Source organism: Ictidomys tridecemlineatus, chromosome 4, assembly GCF_052094955.1.
Source record: "Ictidomys tridecemlineatus isolate mIctTri1 chromosome 4, mIctTri1.hap1, whole genome shotgun sequence".
Classification (NCBI taxonomy): domain Eukaryota; kingdom Metazoa; phylum Chordata; class Mammalia; order Rodentia; family Sciuridae; genus Ictidomys; species Ictidomys tridecemlineatus.
This window is the reverse complement of record NC_135480.1, coordinates 152,128,919-152,147,142: the sequence shown is the minus strand read 5'-3', so window position 1 is coordinate 152,147,142 and position 18,224 is coordinate 152,128,919. Positions and strand designations below refer to the sequence as shown.

General features: G+C 32.5%; 2 protein-coding genes across 52 annotated transcripts in view; one reads left to right on the top strand and one right to left on the bottom strand.

Annotated features, from left to right (window-relative positions):
• Ptprd (protein tyrosine phosphatase receptor type D) overlaps positions 1-18,224 on the top strand; it is a 2,128,582-nt gene that overhangs the window by 1,174,550 nt on the left and 935,808 nt on the right. The window lies entirely within an intron of this gene.
• The window catches only part of LOC144377281 (uncharacterized), a 503,618-nt gene that overhangs the window by 44,393 nt on the left and 441,001 nt on the right, over positions 1-18,224 (bottom strand). The window contains exons 5-6 of one of the 3 annotated variants that reach the window (XR_013438122.1): positions 12,606-12,728; positions 9,500-11,247 (exon numbers count right to left, since the gene is read on the bottom strand). The exons of the other annotated variants lie outside the window; for them this stretch is intronic. The gene's annotated coding sequence lies outside the window, so the exon portion shown is untranslated. Of the gene's footprint in view, positions 1-9,499; positions 11,248-12,605; positions 12,729-18,224 lie in introns of those variants that run through there. 3 annotated transcript variants of the gene reach the window in all.

Sequence of the window (18,224 nt, the reverse complement as noted above, 5' to 3'; positions counted from 1 at the left end):
TTAACCTACTAATCCTGTCCCCCTTGGAAGCTACCAAAAAGTTTGAGGTGTATCTCTTTATATATAAGATGGAAGTTTACTTTACATAAAATGTATGCCCTTTTTCATCACTTAATTATTCTTCTTGGATGTTTTTCCAGTTTAATATACAGATTGCTTTATTTTTAATGTTTGCATATTAGTCTATAATATGGATATTCCTTGTTTCTTTATTTCCTTCTAATAGAGGTGTTAATAGTCACAAATATTATGCTCATTGAAATGCCTATATTATGAAAGCTACCATGAGCAGCTTTTATCTTTTAAAAGATAAAAGTTCAATTGAAAGAAAATATTTTGCATTATATAACTGATAAAATGTAATGCTCACAATGGAGTCAACCAGTACATAAGGAAGATAAAACCATTGTAATGTAAAATTTAAAAGAGGACTGTAGTATGCTAAAGTAAACCTTCAAAGATATTCAGTCCTTCACATCTGTAAATTTTACCATAGATGGTCAGTTTCTGCAGATATAATTGAAGTTAAAAATACTGAAATGAAGAAATTATTGTGCATTACTCCAGTGGGTCCTACATGCAATCACACATGTCCTTCTCTGAAGGAGGCAGGAACTGTAACCAGTGAAGGGCAGAGAGGCTGTGATGACAGGGATCTAACCATGAGCCACTCCTGTCCTTGGGAGTTGGAAGAGGCAAGGAATTGACTCTTCCACAGAGTCTCCAGAGGAAACGGATATGCTCACCTATTGATTTTAATCTCATAAGACTCATTTTAAATGTCTGTTCTCTAAAAATTGTAACAGAATAGAGGAAGGGGATTAGAGGAGGTGGAATGGAAAGAGGGGGATAGTTTTGAAATGGATTGATATGGAGAAAACCATATTATATGCATTTATAAATATGTCAGAATGAGTCCCACTGTTATGTATAACTACAATGCACAAAAAATAAAAAATAGAAATAGAAAAAATAAATAAAGTTTATGTTGCTTTTAATTTTAATTTGTCATAGCAGCAAAGGGAAACTAACAAAAATACTAATTATAAACACTTCTATAAGGATTGATAGGTGTTGGGCATTCTTCTATACATATAGATTATATAAAATCACATAAAATTACATAACTGCTTCACTGATCTTAGCAGAATGGTGAGATACTGGTTTAAAGAGCTTTCTCAGGGCCACACACCTGGTAAATGGTAGATCAGGCACACACACCAAGGCAGTCCAGGCTTTGAGTCCATGTCTTTGATATTTGTCCTGCGCTGCCTCTCTGAGAGCCAGTAATTCCAGAAATAAAAGTTCATGGCTAAGGAATAGAAAGTGTCATATTGAATAGTGGGGAGGAGCGTGGTGGTAAATGTAGATAACATGGAGTGTTTACAAAGATGTGGAGGAAAATAAGGTCATAATGTTGCATAGGTGGGACTATAAACTGGGATTCCTGAGAATAGGGGAATTTTTTAAAAGATTTATCAAAATGGAGAGTATACATTACTCTTCAGCCAACTGATTCCGCTTAAAAAGATATCCATTGCAACATTGTAACACCTTAAAATAAGAACTTTTTCTCAACCCTTCATTGATTTTACTTATTTATAATCACTGTGTAAGTGCAATAATTTTAAGCTGGTTTATCACTGTGGTTCTTGGTTCTCCCTCCCAAAATGAGATGTGTAAGAATAATTTTTGAAACCTTTAAAAGTACTATTTTTATTACCCCAACTTATCCTCTAAGACTCTAACATTCTTTCTCTAGGGATGTTTGTTCCAAGCTAATTCTCCTGAGAATCACAGCTATAGTAACTGGCACAGTCTAAGGGGAATATTCTACATCTCTAGAAATGTAATAGAAGATGAAAGGATGCAAAGCAGAAAGGGAAGGACTAATATTTATTAACTTACATAGTTTTTGGAAGCTATATTGTATTAGAGTATTTCACATGTTATTTCATGTAAATCCTACAAAGTTTAAGCCATAGATTCTGTTGTAAAGTAGAAGTAGCCAAGATCCAGTAATGCTTCATAAATTCATTAGGATCATACAGCCAGTAAATGGTAAAAGTAAGACAAAAATACAGATCTTTTTACTCCATTGGCCTTGATCAGTTTTTGACATATTAATGTAAAAATTGGTAGAATTTTACAAATAGAATGCAAAAACCAAAATGGAATCCATATTGAATAGGTTTCAGGTCTTAAATGAAGATCACTAATATGTTTTCAGTGTTTTGATTATTGAAGTCTGAGCTCTCCTTATGTCAAAATAAATTTCCACCTGGTTGTTCCTCATCTGGTTTACTAGGCATTCAGGCATGCTAGCAGTTCCTACTTATTATGACAGAGTTTGGAGAAAGAAAATGAACCATAATGTCCCATTCTAAAAACCACAAACATAAAAGGACTGTGAGATGTTATAAACATCACTTGTTCTTGTTACTGCTGTTTGGTGCTTCTCAGATTGTTTTGCAAATTAGAGTTAGATGGTAATATGTGGAGCCCATGATATCCTCTTTGTTCCTGAGAAATTGAAGCTATTCTTTTGTCTGAACACTTCCCTGGAGGTTTTAATAAGAACAGCTGCCATCTATAAAGTCTAAGGATTTATCTTCTTACTATCTACTATGTCTTCCTAATACCCAACTTACAGTGATACTCATTCAAATATATTAAATTTTAGACTTTCATTGAACAATTACAAAGCCAATACAATGTAGTAAAATTTGGGAAATTTTCCAAAATAATTATCATAATTACATACTTCATTAGTAACTTACAATTGAACAGTAGTTATGTTGCATGAAAAAAACAATATAATTTTAGTGCAAAATGCTTATCAGATTAAATAGGATAATTTTTCTCTCTTGCCCCTTGGAAATCTTTCACATTTTTCAAAATATCTTTGCATATTTTTCCTTTTACTTGCTATAAACCATTAAAAAATCTAGTGTACTTGAAATGATTTTTTTTTGCCTATAATCTAAGCTGTTTTCCTTCTAATTATTTTCCCTCCACTACAATTCATATAAACTCTCTAGTTCTCCCTTGTGGAAACTTTAAAAAACATTTTATCAGAATGTAAAATTTTACATAAGGATACATAAATATAAATAATTCCACAGTAGCATTGATTATAACATCTCTTTTCATTTATAAGTAAAAAAAATTTTTTTGATGGAACAAAGGATTTTATAATTTTTTAAAGTTTTCCTTGAATTTCACTTTTATTGAATGTATTACCATATTGTTGTTTTTTTGTTTTCATTTTGCCACCAAGGATTGAAACTGAAATTTGATCAGTAGATGATAGGATTTATTTTTAGGAAGCTTGAAATAAGTATTATTATTATTTTATTTTTTAAAATGTGAACAAATTCAGTCTGTGGTCTTATATTAAATATTTTCATAGAAGTATCTTATTTTTATTTCTCAAAATCAGTAATACATAGTCAAGAGGTAGAAAATATACAAAATTAAGAAAAGGAATAAATAGCCAAAAATCCATTGACTGTTTTTTCAGCTGTGAAATATTTAGCTCTATTCATTTTTTTATATGTATATTTCCTAAAAACAAACCCCTTATTACACAATAAGGGTGTTACAAATAGAATGCAAATAGAAACTTTTGTGAAACTTATTTTTACACACATAGAATTTTTCCATACCATTAATGACTCATTAAATTATCTATTTTTATTTATTACAATCATTAATAAATAAGAAAAATAATAGGCATCATGAATGAAATGTTTCTATGTCATATAATTTCCACTATTTGTGGCTCTTTCTATAAAATCTGTGATTAAAACAGAACGAGGCTATTTGTTTCTGCTTTGGAGCTACTATTTTCTCATACCTGTGCAGCATACATTTTTAAAATGTTGGGTTCCAGTAATTTCACTTGGCATTATAAATTAAGCTTTTCTTTTCTTTTGCCTTCTCCTCAATAAAATGTACCTCTAGGAAATAAAAATCATTTGCTGTCCACAGGTGACCTACTCTCAATGATTCGCAAATAAAATAGGTCAGTGCTGTTTATTTATAAGGCTTTCAAAATCAATATTTTTCAAAGGGAAAATAAAATATTGCATAAATCCTTACCAAAAGAATCCCTATTTAAAAAAAAATCTCAACGCTTCAGATTTAAGCCAAATGGGTTACAAACAACAATGAAAATCTACAGTTTTATTAATATAATTGTTCAATTGCTAATTATTTTATTGAAATTCATTTCATAAATTATTTGGCAATTATGGTATAGATGTGGTACATATTTAAATTCTCATGTAAAGGGCTTATTCCCAGGAAGAATCATATCTGCAGGATACTAATAATTTCAATAGAATGATCATATTTAGAATATTATTTCAAAAACCTACTTTTTTCATGTGGTCTAAAAACAGTGCTATATTTATATCAAAACAATATTTCATTATTATAACTATCTTGGATTACCATAATTCTAATGAATCAAAGAATTTCTTCATACACATTAACTTAAAGATTCTGCTTGTGTCTCCAGGGTTTAGACAGTGTAAGGGTTATTGCTTGGGGGTGAGGCCTTTAGTTGTGCAGAGGTCTTTTTGAGAGACCCACAGAGACACTGGGTTATACTGTAGGGCAACAGCCCAGGAAGAAGGAGGTAAAACCTTTGGCTGATCCTTTCCTAACATGTCTATTTAAGTCCATTTAATGGTCTATAATCTTTGCTTTAAAAAAAAAAACATGAACATCGATAAAGAGCTTTTGCATAAAATGTCTTTTAACCCAGTGTGAACAGCTGTACTTTTGGTTATATTGGCTTTCCTACTCTTTAATAAGTGAAATTTTACAGAACTCCCTAACTAAAGTTAAAAAGCAGGCAAACGTCCTCAATGGAGAAGGACAAATAGGGAATTCATAAATAGGATGACTACTTATATCTTTATTATATTATAAAGGCATTGTTTCTTTGGTGGAATAAAAAATATCTTCAGTCTTTATTAAACCTAGTGCTAACTGTGAATGATTATATATTTGTATTTACAAATTTATGATGCCATATTTTAAATCTTAGTGCTTGGTATGAAGTCCAGTCAATATGTCCATTCATGTAATGGAGAAACACAGTCTAAAGCTGAGTGGCAGCTGCCCTAGGACTTAAAACATTGTGATACAGTATTTCTCATTTGTCCTCTCTGTGGAGGGTACTTGTCTGAGCTTTAATATGCATTATTCAATGTTCTCCAGCACAGTCTGTGACAACAGCTTCCTTCCACGTTCTTGAGTCAGATGGCAGTCATCTTTGACAGCTCTCTGTCACACTCATATCCAATCCATCAATGAATCCTATGAGTTGTATCATGAAAACATACCTGCACCTGTATATTTCCTTATATATTTCCTGTATATTCTTGTTAGCCTTCCATGGTAACTGCATTGGTCTAAGCCACCATCAAGTTTCATCTGGTTTACTGAAACTGCTTCTGTCTTTGTTGCATCTATATTAAATGCTGCTCACTGCAATATCTGTACCTTTTATAACAAAGTCAGATGACATCACTTCTCATCTCAAAACCCTCTGCTTCACATCTTACTAAAATAAAGCCACAATTCACAAGGCAGCCCAAGTACCTTTTATAAGTAGGACTTCTCCTTCTTTGCTCTTCTTCGCTGTTTGCCAATATCTGTCCCTCTATCATCACAGTGACCTCACTTGTTCCTTCTGCTCTGGCTATCCTACTTGCTGTGTCTCTGCCTCTCTAGGTGTCTCACAGCCCAGGGAGCCCTTCCTTCTGCCTAAATGCTCTTTCCTTACATACTGTATGATGATTTCCCTCCTTCTTTCAGGAATTTGCTCAAATGTTACCTTATCGTGTGTGGCCTTCCCAACTACTTTCTTTACAATTCCAACTGTCTGAAACTAAGAACAGATTCCCTTCCCCAACACTTAGCAATATCTGATATGCTTTTTTTTTGTCTCTTTGACATATGTGTATGTGTCTCATTCTCTCCATTAGAATGGAAACATCTTTGAAATAAGAGTCTTATGATGGTTTTGTTTACTACTGAAATCCAACATACAGAATGGTACCTGGTGTATGAATTATGCATGCATGGTTGTACTTTTACAAAGATGTTATGTGCATTCCAAAGTGTGTTAGGCAGCCAATTTCACAATAAAGAAAAACAATCATCCTATTAATTTACGATCTACATTTCTGTTATAAAAGCTAAGTTCATGCCACTATGAGAAGCCATCAGCCTTCATCTGAAGTTCAGCATATTAAAATGTTGAAAATCATATTAATAATGTGAATTAAGACTTCTAAAATTATATTGACTTTCAATTATACTTACTATAAAAGATCCTATGTTAGGCAATGTGAGGACTTACTCAACTACCAAGGAAGGTCCCTATTTATAATTTAATTAAGAAGACAGACAAAGAGTGTCTAAAACTGTAATGTCTAATAAATAATTAGGTATCAACACCACTCACAAGTAATTTATTATTACTGGACCTTAGTTCCTTCAGCTGTCAATGTATTTGATGAAAAAAAAAACAGTGGTTTTAAGATTTTGCTTGTAGAAATTTTAAAGACCCACAGTTTCCTTAAATCTAGATTGATCCCCTACAGGAAAGACTTCTGAATATCTGAGCTTCAGTCCCAAGACCCTGTCTATAAGGCAACAAAAAACCCTTCATCTAGAAAGACTTGCATATTTCAATTCACCTATGATTTTGTTTGTACAGAAACAAAATTGTACAATACCAGTCCTAAAATAGTTGTACAAAACAAATTGTAAAATACCAGTCCTAAAATAGTTGAAGTTCTATGTAATATGTTCTAGTACTGTATTGTGGACATGAATTTTCCATAGCCTAAAAAAAACCTATAACTATTATTAAAACACAGTTGCTTCCTAAGTAAAAGAGGCATTGATAGGGTCTTTTGAGAATTATTTGTTTCATATCTGTTCCTCAAGTGTCAGGGACACCATGCCAGCTCCTATGTGAGGATTTCTAAGTTCAGGTGTATCAAAACTCTCTACACTGTCAAGATACATCAGGATTCTGGTATTTAAGAATCCTTCTTGGGGTGTTGAACAGAAATTTCCATAATGGCATTGTAATTTCCCATTTTGAAAGACATAGAAAAAAAAGAAACAAAGATATCCTTCATGTCCTATTCTAATGCAGAAACAAGCATAGTAACAAAAGAATAATTACTAAAAATCGTTCTTTCCTTTACTACTACCATCCCAGAATGCCCAAGGAAAAGTATCAGAAACTGGGAGCCAGAATAGCATTTAATAGACTAGAGTTGCCTCTTTTTAATTAGAAAACTTCTTAAATATTTAACAAAAGGGCTTCCCCAAAATATTTTTCCCACCACTGATCACTTTTTGCATCCAACTGAAAAGTTTTTCACACACTCGGTTTTTTTTTTACCTACTTTTTCCTTAACTTATCTATAGAAATGTATAGCTGATTTTTAGTATTGCTTTCAGAAGCCAATATGTTAACAATCAGTTAAGCCCAATAATTAATAATGTATTTGTTATTAATTCCTATCAAAGAAATCCTAATATATTTTTTTAAAAATTTCACAGATTTTTTTTAATTAATCATAAGTGGTTATGCTCTTGGCAAGCTGTGAGCATGTATTGTCCTATTGAGAGTCAACTAAAATTTTTCCTATGGGTAAGTGAATTTCAAATACAGAGAATCTGCCCTTTTTATCCATTTGGGACAAATACATCTTTTAGAAGTTACACGAGACATATTAGTTGATGCTTTTCTGACAGTGTTGACAATGAAGTATCACAAGGGACCTCATTCTTCCTTTCATACATGTCATCCCTGAACCATATCATTCATGGGCTACAGATATTGCACCATGTTGTTTGTAGTTAATTCACATTTTTAAATAAAATCTTTTCTATATATAAATTACAAAGAAAATCCAGATGCATGTTTTCTAGGATTCCAATGTAATACATTTGTGTTTTATATGCCTATGTATTTATTTATACTAAAAGAAGAATTTGGTACAATTTATCTAAAGCTTGTGCTTAAGATTTTGAGCAAAAACTATAAAAATAGAACATAAATGTTCAATATATCTTTAATTAGCAATCATATAATTACCTTCCTTTATTTGTGATCTAAAAAGAAAATGGTTTTGCAAGTCAATAAAGACACCCAATCAGCATCAAATGAATAATTACACTAAATTTCTAAAAAACAAAAATAGCTGGAATTTGGCATGTGCTGTTCTTAGCTAAGCTCTCTGTGATTGGAGTCAATAATGACTAATGTCGGCTTTTCTTAAAGGAATTTATGAATTATTATGATAAATGTGCAACAACTCTCTGACACAAATAAAGAAAGTCTAGGAAGACAGGGAATTCTGCTTCTTGTTCACTGCTCTATGTCCATTTCTAGAAGTGTATGTCACACCTGGTAGGCACACAATCAATTGCTGTGTAATAAATAGTTGGCACAGTAGTTATTATTGCAAATGAAGAACCACAGGAAGAATCAAATCTTCTATTTGTATATGTGAAAATTTTACCCTTAGCTTGACAAAAACAAAACAAAACAAAACAACTTGAGCTTGATGAAGACCAGGATTAAATCTGGTGGTGAATAGATAAGGTTTTTTGGAAAATAATATGAACAAAAATTATCAGATATTAAACTGAGGGATGCCAGGAAAGGCATGAAAAAGAATATTAGTGTATAACTAAAGTTGGCTTTAATTACTGAGTATTAATAAGTAGCAATAAATATAGCACAATGAATATGTTTGAAAAATATCTATGGAGGATGAATTAAAGGGAAAGAAGATTGAGCATTTCAACTACAATGGAAACATGAAGAAAGATGCTACAAGGATATGAGTTGTTACAACTAGCCCTGTTGCCCTTTAAGTTAGCTACCTTTTCAATTAAAAAAGACTAAAATGTAATTAAGTATTTAATGATTAGCTATAAATTTTGGGGAAATTATCCTATTATATAAAATAAATTTGGAATATCAGAAACACAGATATTGACCATGTATCAGAATGTTAGATCATTTCCGTTTGGCACCATAATTCTTTCTGTTTGTGTCATTTTATTTTACATTAAGGTAATTTCTAACAATGATTTATATGTCTTATTTTAGTTATTTGCCTTAACCTATATTTCTCTGTCACTTAGTGAGTATTGCTATTGTCTTATCAAATCTACTTCCTCATGTATCACAATTGGAAATCTTACTTTCTAAATTTCCTGTTAGTGTATCTATGGTGAAAATTCCAAAGCTACCCATAATCAAGCTATTATTTACCATCATTCTCAGGAAATATTAACAAAAAAAGAACTTGTAACTAATTAACATTTTACCTTTTATATTAATTTGATACTTTAACTAGATTTTCTTTTGTGACTTCTCTTTGTTCATTTATACATAATTCATATCTTATATCCAAATTTTTGTTTTAAAAAACTTTCCCATTCCCAATTTTTCTTCTTGATTAATCCCAGTTTATTTATTTCATTTATACAAATATATTTGCATTCACACTTCCACTGGCCCAGTTACAAACATGGTCTAAATCAAATCACTAAGTCCCCCAAGTCATTATTTTCAGGAAAAACAATTTAGTTTAAATTTTCCAAAGATACTCTTTTAGAACATGGGATCTTACTTGCCTGAAATCTAGCCTAAGTTCAAGCTAATGAGTTTCATAGATTCAGAAACTTATTCTCCTATTTACTCTTCTTAAACTGAGGTAAAGAATCTGTTTTCACAGTTTCTTTCTTACTCTTTTCCAATCATTCATTTTTCTCCTCTATCATACAACTGTCAGTCTACAGGAAATAGTCTTCTTTAGCTGTCCAATGCTAACTGAAAACTATCAAACTGTCAGATTTTTAGAATCACTTCTATTAAAGGGAAAGTCAAAATCTAAACACTGAAAGTTTACTATAAATATTAAATTTGAAAACATTATCACTTTGTTATGAAACCTAACTGATACAATAAAAACACACAGAAGTTTTAGTTCATGTAATGAACTATAATCAGATCACTAAAAAATACTTTCTAGAGACTACTTGCAAAGATATGTAAAAAATGGTTTTTAAAATTATATGTTGAAATGGAATTCTCTCTATATTTCACTTGGTCTGTAAGAGCTGGAAAAGTAAATGTCTGTGATTCTTCCTTCACTTTTTTCACCAGAGCCCAAAATTCTGCCTCTATATGTAGCAGTCAGTCCACTGGATAAATAAACTGAATGAGTATTTGCCTGAAAATCAAACTGAGTTAAATGCCAATAGAGTCACCTTAAAAGTCAATAAAGACATCCAATCAGCATCAAATGAAATTTGATTGGGAACGTCATGTGAAGAAAAGTAGCTTAAAACCACATACATAATATAGTATATGATTTTATAAAACTAGACTGAAATCAGGAATTCATACCACATTTCCATGTGATAATGATGTGGTTTAGTGGGTTTCGGTTCTATTTAATTTGGGGGTGCATAATAATTGTTGTGTCCCAACCATGCTTCAGAACTCTTTATCACCATGTCTTTGCCAGTTTACCTACATATTTGCAAGTAGTATTTCTACAAAGATCAGGACAGAGATGAAAATAAAGATTTTTGTCAAAAATCTTCACTACCTCATATCAAGGAGTACTTGTGTAGAAATTGAATGTGAAGTCATGCATACCATTAAATCAATTTATTTGTAGTCCCCAAAGTGTCCTTTCCTCTCCTTTAGAGAAATCATAAATAGCTTCATCTAATATAAATAGCCCAAAGCCACATTTAGACTAATGCAGCTTAAATGAGATTTTAACCCTAGACCTCTCTTTTTAAAAAGCTTACTTTCTAATTGGATGGTGCATTTTATAGAAAACTGATGGATATAGTGTTGATTAGGTTCATACAATGAAGGAAAAGTTGCCACCCTAAGGTCAACATCTGTTGACACTGAAAATGACAACCAGTATTCACAGTTTGAGATAATGGCTGTCTACAACAGGGTCATTAGCGATTCTATCTCATAATTTCCAGAAAATTCATAATAAATGCAAGTGCAGCAAAATCTGAAGGAGACAGTTTTTCTGTCGAAGTGCTTTTTATAAGTCCTGCCCACACAGCTTGTAGGTTAATAGAGGTGCAACAGTAAGGTTGGACGCAATCAACTTTGATTGTGGGCTTCACGGAGCTCGTTCGTTTTTTGCCTTGAGTTACCTACACAAGAATGCAATTAAGAAACAAGCAGTTTAATGGCGTTAATGATTGGTACTCAGAACACAAAGGTGTTGGATTAATCACAAAGTCTGATTCTGATTCCGGCACAGACCCTTCTCAGTATGTACTTTTTATTTCTTCCAGTTTCTCTGTCTTTGCAGTGACTCCTGAGATGCAGAACAGCTAATCTTATGGACAAATCTGTTTTTGTGACCGTTGGAGCCAATCAGTTCTTTTGTGGCTTGGTTAGCATATTCTCAGAGGTACAACTGGAAAGGTTCTCTTTGAAAGTAAAAAGTTGACTTTCATTTAAATTCTGAGCTGTTTACTGTGGAGAAACAGCTTTTCCAAATTCTTCCTCAATGAACTCAGGTTAAGTGTTCCTAGGAATATTTATTAAACTATTATGAAGACACAGATATACATATAAATAAGTCTTTGTTTATTCCTGTCTACGGGATTTCATTGTACTAAACAATTATATTTTAATTATCAAAAATAAAACATTCTGCTTAAAATTAAATCATTTTGTACCTGGAAAGTAAGAGGTGCATGGTGTAATAGAAATAATTTTGGTCTGTATTTTAAATAGATAATAGAAAGTATAAACAATTCAGAGTAAACAGGAGAAAAGTAAATAAGCCTAAATGTATTTTTCAAAATGTTAAAATGCCTTTGAATAACAATGCAAACAATAAGAGCATATAAGCTCTCAAAAACCTCTTTGCACAAAAAATCTTCCAATAGATGTGGTCAGAAACAGGTTTAATTCTCTGTAAAAATGGCAAATAAATAAATAAATAAATCTTTTCAAAGAAAGAAGCTGAACATCAAAGAAATAGTGTCTCTCTTAAGAAAGTGTAAATTCCAAAGAATCACAAATTAGAAACTGAATAGGAAATAGAGAACAGACAAGTGGTTTTAGTAAGTAAAAATATTACCTGTAAAAAAAGATCGGGCACATGAATCTCAAGTCCAATCAATAAATATATCTATAGTACTTGCATAATGACAAGCATATCGCAATTGTTTAAGACAAGGTCGTGCTAAAATAGTCTGCACCATTGCCCTCTTAACTGTGTTATGTTTTGTTTTTTTTTTAAGACTACTAAGCAGCACATCCTCTGATTTAATAATGATATTGAAGTGCCTTTGGTAAAAAGAATTATATTTAATCACTTTGCTTCTTTCCCTCATTCACTTGCTACTCTTCTCTTATTTTTCTACTCTTTTATTTATTTATTTATTTATTTATTTTAGTTCTTTTTTTTTAATTGGTTGTTCACAACATTACAAAGCTCTCGACATATCATATTTCATACATTAGATTGAAGTGGGTTATGAACTCCCAATTTTACCTCAAATGCAGATTGCAGAATCACATCGTTTACACATTCACAATTTTACATAATGCCCAATTAGTAATTGTTGTATTCTACTGTCTTTTAAAATTGTTGGTCACATTTCAGATCTTCTGGAACCTGCAAAAGAAACTATATGTGATTTCCCAGGCATAGTTACTAAAGCCATTGGAAGCAACCACCAAGTCCTAAAGTGTGCCTTATTTCAGATGTAATTATGACATGTAAGTTTATTCTCTAACCTTATTCTAAGGTCACAGGAAGTCCACAAACCTACAGGGGAAAAAAGGGAGCAAACTGAAATAAATTTTACCTGGTTTTAAATTCAGAGATGCATGAGGAGAAACAGGAACTTACTATTAACAGAAGAATAATATTTGACATCCTTCAGATTCCCCACTTGAAAGAAAACACAGTGTAACCATCCTCCACTCTAAGTATTCATATATTCTCATAGCATTTCTGAAACAGGATTCTGCTGGTGTCCAAATCAGTCATTTACTGGGAAACAGTTAAAATAAGAGACTTTCTAATTCAAAAGCTCTTTAATGTATAAGCAGAACAGAATTTAGGTACAGGAGAATTGAAGTCTACTGATGAGTTAGTAATTGAGCAAAAGGAATGGGGGACTGCAGAAGGATACATATTGCATTTTTTGGATGCCTTATACCTGATTGCTGGACCCCATTTTATATACACATTTTCCTCTTATTTTCTGTTAGTTGAATATAGTTCTGTCTTCCTCACTAGTAGCAAATGCCAGCTTTATATCTTACCTCTTATATGTTGCCAGAAGTCAGAGAATGTTTTCACATTGAATTTATTGGAATGGATGTTAGAAATAAAAATGGCACAACATTTTTTTATAACGACAATGAAACCTCGAGGGAGTATTATCTTTACAATTGTAAAAAGGCATTTGATGATGATTAGAAACCAAACCTGTGTCTTTTAGCTTTCAAACTGTTTCTTTGACACACATGTCTGACAAACATGATTAGCTTTCTGTATATTCACACTTCTCTCCCTACTCATTCCAACTCAACTTGCTATCTTTAAATATGATTGAAATAGCATGACATCTTGAAATTGGTTTATTTAGTAAAATCTATGTGTAAAGCATTTTTATTATGAAAATGACTCTAAGTACATTTAATGTATTTATTATAACAAGATGTGGTATGGATTTTTAGGCATAAAATAGAAGTTTTGTGTTCTTTCTCAAGAAAAATGAACCAGACATAACTTTCCTATACTCATATATGAATATACCACCAGTGAAATGCCACATCTTGTACAATCTCAAGAGTGGAATTCTAATTAGAATAAATTATACTGCATATATATATACAATATGTCAAAATATACTCTACTGTCATGTACATCTGAGAACAAATAAAACAATTTAAAAAGAAACTACCAAGGTTAAAAGAAAAAAAGAATAATCTGCAATAAGTGTCCTTCAATCACCAAGTAAAAGACATCCTTCTAGAAGTTCTTCTGTCTTCTGCATCAATTTTTCCTTGCTCCTAGATTGTTTCTGTAACCATACAACATGCTATGATTTCTCTAGGATTAAAAAAAACAATAGAACTTCACTTGACTCTTTTTTGTCTGCCAGCTATAGCCTCTCCATTCCTTGATGTTTTGTTTTATTTAGCTTCGGCAAGTTTCTGAAATTATAGTTCATACTCTTTTTATGTGGTTCCTCTTTTCATATGCTTTCTTAAAACTGCTCTGGTCTGACTTTCATCCCTATCATTTCATCACAACTAGCCTTATCAGTGTCACCAGTGCCCTCCAGATTGCAAAAAATCTAATGATCCAGTCTCAGAACCTGTTTTTATTTAATCTTGTCAGTGACATTTAATACAGTTGGTCACTCCTTCCTCCTTGACACATTTTTCTCCCATCTACGGTGATATCACGTTAGCTCTCCTTCTACTTCACTAGTTTTTGGGTTTTTTTTTTTTTTCTTAGATATCTCCTTTACTCATTCTTCATCATCCTTCTGATGCCTTAATATCAGAGTGCAGCAGGTCTGTCATTGCTTCTCTTCTTATTTATTTATTTAGGTATAAAGGATTGAACCTAAGGGTACTTAACCACTGAGCCACATTACCAGCCCGTTTTTTTTATATTTTAGAGAAGGAGTCTTGCTGAGTTGCTAAGTGCCTTGCTTAGTTGCTGAGGCTGGCTTTGAACTTCCTATCCTCCTGCCTCAGCCTCTCAAGCCACCAGGATTACAGGCATGAGCCAAAGCGCCCAGCTCTCTTCTATTTTTCACTTTAACTCTCCCTTATGTTCTTACCCAGTTTTCATAGTTTTAAAATACCTTCTGTGCCCATGAATTACAAATCTACATCTTCAAGCCACATCCCATCCAGGAATTCTAGACTTACATATCCAATTGCCTATGTGACTTATCTTCTTGGATATCCTGAAAGACATCAAGTGCAACATGTAAATGTAAGTCTCTGACTTTTCTCACATTCTCCACCCCAGAAAAGAACAACTTTTTGTGGTCAGCCACTGATGAAAAAAAAAAATGACTTCAATTCTTTCTTATCTCTTCTTTTTGTCTCATACATCCCAGTTTAAAAACACCAGTCCAACCCTCAACATATATTTAGAACCCTGCCAGTCCTTACCACCTGTACTCCTAAACTGTTGTCCTGACCATCATCATCTATAGCATGAATTTCAGAAACAGGCTTTTGGGATATCTTCCTATTAATACTCTTGCTTCTTTATAATCTTATTTTTTACATTTAGTAATAAAAATTATTTTTCTAGATTTTTGTGAAGCATAATTGATACATAAAATCCAGAAGTAAAAAAGAACACAAGGAACTCTTTCTAGTTGATAGACAGGTATTATCTGGATTGTGATGATGATAACAAAACAGAATATACTTATCCAAACCCAACAAATTATATATAAGCTATTCTTATTAAAGCACCAGAAGTGATACTTCTAGATTTTACATATTTCATTAGCTTGTAATGGCCTCCCATTTCCTCCATAACTACAGCAACACATTAACTGGACCTCTTAACCTTGCTTCTTATTTTCATTTTTGGAATTGCATTAAATCTCTATAGTGCTTTGGGTAGTATGGTCATTTTGACAATATTCTGTCTAACAAATAACAAGGAAGATCTTTCTATCTTCCAAGGTCTTTTTGAATTTCTTTCTTTAGTTTTCTGTAGTTTTCATTGTAGAGGTCTTTCATGTCTTTTGTTAAGTTGATTCCTACATTTTTTTCTTTTCTTTTTTTTAAGACTATTGTAAATGGAATAGTTTTTCTCATTTCCCTTTCAGAGGATTTATCACTGATATACAGAAAATACAGAAATGCCTTTGATTTATGGGTGTTGATTTTATATCATGCTACTTGGCTGAATTCATTTACTAGTTCTAGAAGTTTTTGGGTTTTCTGGTATCGAATCATATCATCGGCAAATAGTGCTAATTTGAGTTCTTCTTTTCCTATGTGTATCCCTTTAATTTCTTTTATCTGTCTATCTAATTGCTCTGGCCAGTGTTTCAAGAACTATGTTAAATAGAAGTGGTGAAAGAGGGCATCCCTGTCTTGTTCCAGGTTTCAGAGGGAATGCTTTCAACTTTCCTCCATTTAGAATGCTATTGGCCTGGGGCTTAGCATAGATACCTTTTACCATGTTGAGATAAGTACCTGTTATCCCTAGTTTTTCTGATGTTTTGAACATGAAGGAGTGCTGTTTTTTCAAATGCTTTTTCTGCATCTATTGAGGTGATAATATATGATTCTTATATTTAAGTCTATTGATGTGATGAATTATTTTATTGATTTCCATGTGTTGAACCATCCTTGCATCCCTAGAATAAACCCCACTTGATCATGGGGCACTATCTTTTTGATATGTTTTTGTATTCAATTGCCAGAATTTTATTAAGAATTTTTGTTCTCACTCCAGTGAACTCACATGGTCATCCATTGCTCTTTGTTTAGCATGCCAGGTTGGTCCTTCTTGCCTTAAGCCCATACACTAGTTGTTACCTCTGGTGCCTCCGTTATTTCACCAGATATCTGTATGGACAACTCTATCATCTTCTTCATATCTTTATTCAAATCTCCACTTCTCAATGAGGAACACTCATGGTATCCTACTTTTTCCCATCTGCTTACCTATGCTCTCCCTGATATTCCTCACCCTTCTTAACCTGTTATCTCTTATTTTTATTCCACAACACTCTTCACTCTGTTGTCACGTTAAAATTCATGTTGAAATAGTGGAAGGATAATGAAGACTGCAGAAGTGCATAAAATTTTCCTTTCCATGGAGATGTATTTTGGTAGGAAAATTTTATTCTGCTGTTGTAGGTAGAATTCTAAGATGATCCTTAAGAACCTTATACCCATATGTGCTATTGAATCCTAGGACTTGTGATTATACAGGATGATCATTCTCCTGGCTAAGTCATATTATATACACAGCAGACTTTAAGAGAAAATAGCATGGGTTAAACTTACCTTTAAATAGCTCTTATCAATATACAAGTAAAATAAACTAAGTAACTTCCTGAAAAATGACTTGAAGTGTAGTGGGAAGTTCAACAAAAGGGAATGCTCCATTGCTGTCTTTATAGAGGGAAGGGGCCATGTGGCAAAGAACTGAGAGAAACCCCCAGACAAAAGCCAGAAGGCAAGAGGAACCCCAGCTCTAGCACCACAAGAATTTAATTATGTCAACAACAGAAACTAGCTCAGAAGCTTTTCCAGAGCCTGTAGAAAGACACAGAACCCAGCCACTTCTTGATTTCAGCCTTGTGATGCTCTCTCAAGTACACCAAGCCACACCAATCCTGAGCTTCTGACCAAGAAAATTGTGAGCTAATAAAAGAGTGTTGTTGTGAGCTGCAATGTTATTGTCACAATCTATTTTGCAGCAATGGGGAACTAATATATTCCTTGTTTTGTTTTGCTTCACTTTTTGTTTCTGTGTTCTACTTTTAAACTGCAAATCACTTAATGCTCATGTCTTAACTCAGCCTAGAAAAGCTTTCAGATGCCGGATTTAAGAAAACAAAAAGGCATGAAAACAAGTCTAAAGTAAACATAAGTACAAATTCTATATAAGGGGAAACAGGAAAAATGAGGCAGTTAACTAATTACATTTTTCCAGATCACTTGGTACTATAGTATATAGAAGTAGACTCTAGCTCCTATGCTCCAAATAGATATATTATGACCATATGCAAAGCACTTAACCTAAATTAGCCTGTTTTTCTTATTCATTAAGTGAGGAAGTTTGGCTACACTAACTCTAATAATTATCTGTGCTACAAAATTCTATAATTCAACAATTCTGTGATTCTAAAATAATGTATGATTCTAATTTATATAGACAAGAACATTTTTATCAAATTTAAATACTGAATTCTGAATGTAAAAATATTACTTTTGAAGTTTATCAAAAGAAATTAAAAGAATTTGGCACTTTGTATGCTATCAATTCCATCAATGTTATTAAAATATAATACTAAATAAATGTCAAATGATATTTTAGATTTTTGAGGAGAGTTTCTGATGCTGCTTTGGCCAGCAGAGGGCTCTCACATGATTTCTTGTA